A 7,272-nucleotide genomic window follows, 5' to 3' on the forward strand; every position below is an offset into this window, starting at 1 on the left:
AACGGCTAAACCGAACTCTGGCCGATATGCTGTCTATGTACGTGGATATAGAGCATAAGACCTGGGATCAAATCCTCCCATATGCCACGTTCGCATATAATACGGCACTTCAGGAGACGACGCGGCTCACACCCTTCGAGCTTGTCTTCGGCCGTCGAGTGACCACTCCACTGGATACAATGCTGCCCGTATACACCGACGACGAAGATGAGCTTGACCTCGACATCGCTAGTTTTACCCAGCGTGCGGAAGAAGCACGGCAGCTGGCAAGGCAGCGCATATACCTACAACAGCAACTAGACGCTGACCGTTACAACAAGGGACGGCGCTTCGCTGCCTACGAGCCTGGAGACTATGTCTGGATTTGGACGCCCGTTCGTCATCGTGGGCTGTCTGAAAAATTGCTGCGCCGGTACTTCGGCCCATATCGTGTCCTCCGCCGCCGCAGCGACGTTACTTACGAAGTTGAATCCGCGACCCAAGATCCCTCAAGCCGCAGACGACGCAAGTTCACTGATGTTGTACACGTCGTCCGGATGAAACCCTACCACGATCGCCCCGCTGACTATTCTTGAGACTTATGGTCAGCTCATCGCATCAAGCAGCATTTGCAGCATCGAGGCGATGCTGCCAAGAAGGGGGGCAATGACACATGCCATTCATAGACGACGAAGATTTGAACCGGCGATTCGGAGAAGACGACGAAGCGAAACGGTGCTGCGCTTTTGTGCTGCCTTGACTGGCTGTTGGTGTTCTTCGGTGCCAGAGTGCCAGAGCGCCTTCTCTGTAACGTTACGTTACAATATAATGTCCAAAAGTCATTTGCCACTTTGGTTAGAAAAAAAACGGACCGTCTTTTTGTGTAGTAAACTAAATGTTCCCTTATACTGAGAGACATAACCTACCATAAACGTAGGGTATCTCAGCAGGAAATAAGCAGCGAGCTCCAGTTCCAGGATGTGCCGAGTCTGAATGATTGACAATGGCACTGTCCAGGAGCTGAAACGGAGCACAGCCTAACAAAACTTTCGTAAGGGAGGTGGTGCATCAGTCGCAGTTATCTAAAAAAAACGAAAAAAAAATAAATACATGTGAACGAGCGCGCAGCCGTCTCTACGCCACCAGGATTTAAAGGAGTATAGACACCATTTTTTGAAGCGTCGGAAGGAATACGATTGCTTTCCTGGTCATACAGAGATGCTCCCCAAGCAATCCCAACCTCGCACGTTTCCGCGAAGATATTTTAATTTGATTTTAAAAACAAGCCAGGCAAGTACTCCGTTTTTCAAAACCCATTGGCATCGACATCCCTGTGACGAAAACGTGTACATAGGTAAACAACATGACGTCATCAAACAACTGTGACGTGGAGTCGGCAAAGCAAAGAGCAGTGACGACACATGGCCAGACTCGAACAGCGCCGCCGCCGCTTCCGGCCGTGCCCTGAGAAAGAATTCCGCTTCTGCTTGCTTTACTCGATGGCTTCTTTTTTTTTCTTTTTTTTAGTCGATATTTATTGCCTCAGGGCATCAGTAGGGTATGAGATGAAGGATGTATAAATAATTAAATGAATAGAAAAAGGTTGGCTGATTTTATGAAGTCCAGAAGTGAGCGATGATGAGGTCCCTGCGTCCAAGTGGCGTATGAGGCTGGATTGGTTGCTGAAAGGCCAGCTATGCTCAGGTGCCGGATGGCTTCTTCGTTGCTGCATGTTACAATTACCTCACCGGTGTACGTATGGAGACTGCCTGCTAAACTCAGGCCCCAACAGCATGCCTGCACAAGTGTAGGGCTTACGGCAACGGTGCCTGTCGATGGCGCGCCGGGAACATACTGCGCCGCTCCCCGCCTACCCTACACGTCGCTAGCCCTAGCTGGTTTCACATCGAAGCGCCAGCGAAAGGCGCTTCGGAACGAGCTAACACTGTAAAAAGCGTCGGAGTTTAGCGCCGCTTTACTGGCAAGCCCATCTCGTAAAATAATTTCTTGCTTTGCGCGACGCCTTCAGCAGCGGAGCTAGCTGACATCAGGTGCGTCGCACCGGGCAGCAGCTGTCGGAAAAAAAAAAGTTCGCTTGTATCACTGTAAATATTTCTACCAGGACCTCCGTATTGGCCGAATAATCCTCGCAATTTAATCGTGACTGATAGTCCTTTGTACAAATAACTATGTAAGCGAATGAACAGCGATCTGCGATAGCTATAGCATGTTGCACAATTACAGGCGCGATGTAGAATGCTTCTCCCAGCTAAACCGCGGAATCCTCGCAGTTCAAATTTTGCACAGAAATGGTATTTTGTTGCTAGTATTTTTCAATACCAAATTTGTTTGGAGTACTTGCCTGATTCGATCAAAATAAGTCAGATGTTCTCATCTTATGCGGCGGTGACGACGCCAGACGAGCCGCTGCCCCAGCTATGGTACTGGTGGCGCCACCTCATGCTGCTTACAACTCAAACCTTCTGCCAGAGGCCTCAGGTCATCCTCATGAATAAAGGTTTATGAATGAATGAATGAATGAACGTTCGCCCCCTCTTTTTCTGCTACAGAGTTGTAGCAGCATGAGGTGGCGCCACCAGTACCGTTGCTGGGGCAGCGGCTCGTCTAGCGTCGTCGCCGCCGCATAAGATGGGAATATTTGACTTCTTTTGATCGAATCAGGCAAGTACCCCAAACAAATTTTGTATTAAAAAATACTAGCGACAAAATGCCCTTTCTGTTCAAAGTTTAAACTGCGAGGATTCCACGGTTTAGCTGGGAGAAGCATTCTACATCGCGCCTCTAATTGTGCAACGCGCTGTAGATTACCGATAGCGGATACTGAGGCAGCTATGACTTGGGAGCCGATCGCGACGGCCACGGCCCCACGGCTTTACGCACCCAGATTGCCTTGACTGCGCCAGATGGCTCCACATGCTTGGACGGCGGCACGCAGGCCTGCCGCGTCGGGACCAATCAGTGCGTGAACAGGCGTGAGCACGGGAGCCATCCGGAGAGCTTACGGGTTACGGTGGCTGATCGCGTCATTACTAAAACATTTTTTTAGAACAGCTTGGCTCACAGCGTTGGCAAATCGGACTGATAAAGCAGCATCTTCACGGTTCCTTTGTTCAACATTCCTACCAGTTGACATTTCCTGAGCGTCAACCCACCAAGCTTTCGTGGCTGCTGCTGATTCCTGCTTCGTCGCATGAGTCGCAGGCGAGCGGGTCGGGATTAAAGTGCCCGGTAATGTTAGTAACATCCACGCTACTGGGCAAAACAACGTCGCAGTACTAATTATGCTACGCTGAAACGCTGCTCGACGACGACATTTTCGTGCACGTGCGACAGCAAGCAGACGAAAAACGCGACCCGAATGCGTCATCAGATTTTGTGTTTACGCGTCACCAACCTTGCCAATAGGGAGCGCTCGTGTGGCGTTCTCGTATCTTTGACGTCATCGCGCGCTCGTGTCCGCAGAGATCGAAACCGAAACTGGCCCTGATAAATGCACTGATGACAAATTGTTTTGTGTTGGGGCTTTTTGGGTCGCAGTCCCTCTGTTTTGGACCACTGTGGATCGATTAAAGCAAAAATACCGGAACAGAAAATGTACGTGTCTATACTCCTTTAAAGTACTTCTAGGTGGCTTTGGCGCCACCAGGTAGCTCTGCGTAGCCGTGACGTGGCGCGTGGTAGGCCTAGTCTAGGAAGTTGTAACATTTGTGGTAGGTAGGGTAGGTGGTTCGTCGATTGCGGCAAGTTGCTACGAGTTTGAGTTACGGGTTTAGTTGTAGCCGGTTGCAGCTTTGATATTTTACGCCTGCAGTAGCATTGTGAATGTGCGGTTTATTTTAAACGCCCGGAAATACTGCCAGTGTCGAACCAAGCGTTCTTGTGATCCGCCGTGTTCAATACAAGACATGTCTGATCAGCCTACAGGACGTGCACGGGGTCGGTCGCGGGGCAAGTCCCGCAACATACCCCCTCCACAGGAAGCTGGGGTACGTCGACCTGGCTTCGAGGGCCCTGGGCCTTCTCAGCCACCACCTCAGGCATACCAGCAACAGCCACAACAGCACCCAAGCTACCAGCAACTGCCTGGTGCCATGGCTGCGCCACCACAGCAGCAGGCAGCGTTCCAGCCGGCACCAACAATGGCGTCATCAACTGGGCGTGCTGCTCATAGGCCTGGAACGTTAGTGCGACCTGGAGATATTACTCAGGCACCCCCTCAGCCGCCCACCGAGCAGATGGGCGCCATGAGCCTGGCCGGAGGAGACACTGCAGGCAGGGGCGCCCGCCGTGGTCGGCGGGATGAGATTGCTATCCTTGCCACCCGGCCACAGCGTATCACTGACAAAAAGGGTACCACTGGGAACCCTATTAGGCTGTTGTCAAACTATTTCCGCCTGGAGACAATGCCAAACTGGGCCATTCAACAGTATCACGTGGACTTCGCACCGAACATTGAGTCGTCCCGGCTGCGTAGTGCTTTTCTAAGGGATCACCGGGACAGGTTCGGAGGAAGCTACATATTTGATGGCATGTCTGATTTGAAGAGTTCCACTCGTCTGGAGCACAAGGTGACGGAACTGTACTCTCAGCGGCGCACTGATGGTGCCCAGATCCGCATCACGGTGAAGCATGTCCAGGAGCTGGCACCGAACAACCCTGAGCTGCTCAGGATCTTCAATACTCAAATGCGAAGGAACCTCGAGAGTATGCAGTTTGTCCAGATCCGGCGCCAGTTCTTCAATGCTGCTGGTCCAAAGCCTATCAGCCGTCACAGCCTGGAGATCTGGGAGGGCCTGACCACTGCTGTGGGCCAGCATGACGGAGGCATCCTCATGGTGGTCGACACAGTGCACAAGGTTCTGCGTACGGAGAATGTGCTCCACCTGCTTGGGTCTCTGCAGCAGTCTACCCGTGGCAACTACAAGGACGAAGTCATGAAGGCTGTCGTTGGATCAATCGTCATGACCAGGTACAACAACAAGACGTATCGTGTGGACGACATTGACTGGTCTAAGAACCCACAGCAGACGTTTGACACCAAGGAGGGCCCCATCACCTACCTGAAGTACTACAAAGATCACTACAACAAGGACATTTGGGACATGAACCAGCCACTGCTCGTGTGCCGTCCCAGAGAGAGGGACATACGGGTGGGCCGCACTGACAACCTTTACCTAATTCCCGAGCTGTGCTTCCTCACAGGGCTCACTGACGACATCCGCTCCAACTTCACCATCATGAAGGATTTGGCCAGTGAAATGAAGCTGGACCCCGTAAAGCGTGTTGTCAACTTGCAGGAGTTTATGAAGAACATGACCAGAAATCCACAGGTCACAAAGGAGATGGACCAATGGGGGTTGAAGTTTTCTGAAAAGCTGGTTGAGATCTCTGGTCGTCAAGTGCAGCCAGAGAGAGTGATTCATGGAAACAACATCAGGTCACCCGTGAACTCGTCGACGGCAGACTTCTCGCGCGAGATGCGAGACAAAACTATGTTCAAGGCTATCCAGATCCGATCATGGGTGGTTGTGTGCACCCGCCGTGACATGCAGAATGCGCAAGACTTTGTGCGTGAGCTCATGTGTGTGGGCCCACCAATGGGAGTGACCCTGCAGCAGCCACAGGTGATTGCTCTGGATGATGACCGTGTGGGCAGCTACATAAACGGCCTCAAGAATGTCCCTCGGGAGACTGAGATGCTCATGGCGGTGTTCCCCAACAACCGCAAGGACCGTTACGATGGACTCAAGAAGGTTGCCTGCGTTGACATGGGACTGCACACCCAGGTGATGCTGGGCAGGACCATCAGCAACAAGAAGAACCTGAAGTCTGTGGCAACAAAGGTGGCCATCCAGATGAACTGCAAGTTGGGTGGAGAAGCTTGGGCTGTTGAAATCCCGCTTCAAAACGTCATGTGTATCGGCTACGACACCTACCACGATTGCCGCCAGAAGGGACTGTCAGCTGGTGGCTTTGTGGCCAGTTTGAACAAGACCCTGACTCGATGGTACTCACGTGTGAGCTTCCACCAGACTCACCAGGAGCTCGGCAGTGCACTGAAGACCCACCTGGCATTGTCGATGAAACAGTACCAGGAAGAGAACAATGCAGTTCCAGAGCGCATCCTCTTCTTCCGTGATGGTGTGTCGTATGGCCAGCTGCTTCAGGTGCAGGAGTGGGAGGTTGGCCAAATCCAAAGCTTGCTGACCGAAATGTTTCCAGGGAGAGAACCTCAGCTCGCATTTGTTGTGGTGACCAAGAGGATAGCAGCCCGTTTCTTCAGCATTGACAACAGGGGTGGCTACCAGAACCCGCCTCCAGGAACAGTGATTGACAACATGGTTACCCGGCCAGAACGGTACGACTTCTACCTTGTCTCGCAGAGTGTGCGTCAGGGCACAGTGGCTCCTACTCACTTCAATGTCATCCACGATACCACCACGCTCAAGCCAGAGCACATGCAGAGACTCTCCTACAAGCTCACTCACTTGTATTTCAATTGGCCAGGTACCATCCGTATTCCTGCTCCATGCCAGTATGCCCACAAGCTGGCATCTCTGGCAGGCCAGAGTCTTCACGCTGAGCCACACAAGAGATTGTCCACCACTCTCTTCTATTTGTAATAAGCGCCCATCGAGACCCACAAGCACTGCCAGTTTCATTTGCGTTCTTGTAGCAGCTGCGCCTCTCAATCCTTGACGTCCTTTCTGCTTTGTACTTTCGAGTTCCTTCTCTGTTTTGTATTTTGATTTCCATGCCCCCTTCTTCCTTTCGTTGCCTACATTTCACGCCTTGTACAAGTGGCATAGGAACACTGAAGCAGTATCCTCCCATCAATGCCAGGCGTAACGAGATGCTTGGTTTGGTGGCTGTGTTCTATCCAGCTGCAAAGGGTACCTCACATGCTGGTGACTGAGCCACCTGTAACATTGTTGGGGTGTGCTGCTCTTTAATGTTTTCCATTATCATGCTGCAGGCCAAAAGATTTGTTTGTAATCTTTTTTTATTTTTTACATATTGTTGCTTCTCCTTTGGAGAAGCAACAATAATAAAAAAAAAAGGCAGTTATTCAAATTATTGCTGGAATGCAATTTATTTCGTTATCGTACAAAGTTTGCATTTCTGTAACCCACTTTGAGTTGATGTTTTTTGGCAAGGGTCTAGTGCCTTGCAATGTTTCAGAATATGTTTCACTGTTAAAATGTCATCACATTGAATAAAAATTAAAAAAAAAAAGGGCACCAAAACTTTATCGCTGCTTACGCGTGTACG

The 7,272-nt window shown here is 51.0% G+C and overlaps 1 pseudogene; it reads left to right on the top strand.

The window, feature by feature from the left end:
- The first annotated feature begins 3,722 nt into the window (after positions 1-3,722).
- On the top strand, positions 3,723-7,035 carry LOC146183309 (piwi-like protein Siwi pseudogene; annotated as a pseudogene).
- The last annotated feature ends 237 nt before the right edge of the window (positions 7,036-7,272 follow it).

The sequence above is a fragment of the Amblyomma maculatum genome, chromosome 7 (assembly GCF_055883805.1).
Source record: "Amblyomma maculatum isolate TAMU_Amacu chromosome 7, ASM5588380v1, whole genome shotgun sequence".
NCBI lineage: Eukaryota > Metazoa > Arthropoda > Arachnida > Ixodida > Ixodidae > Amblyomma > Amblyomma maculatum.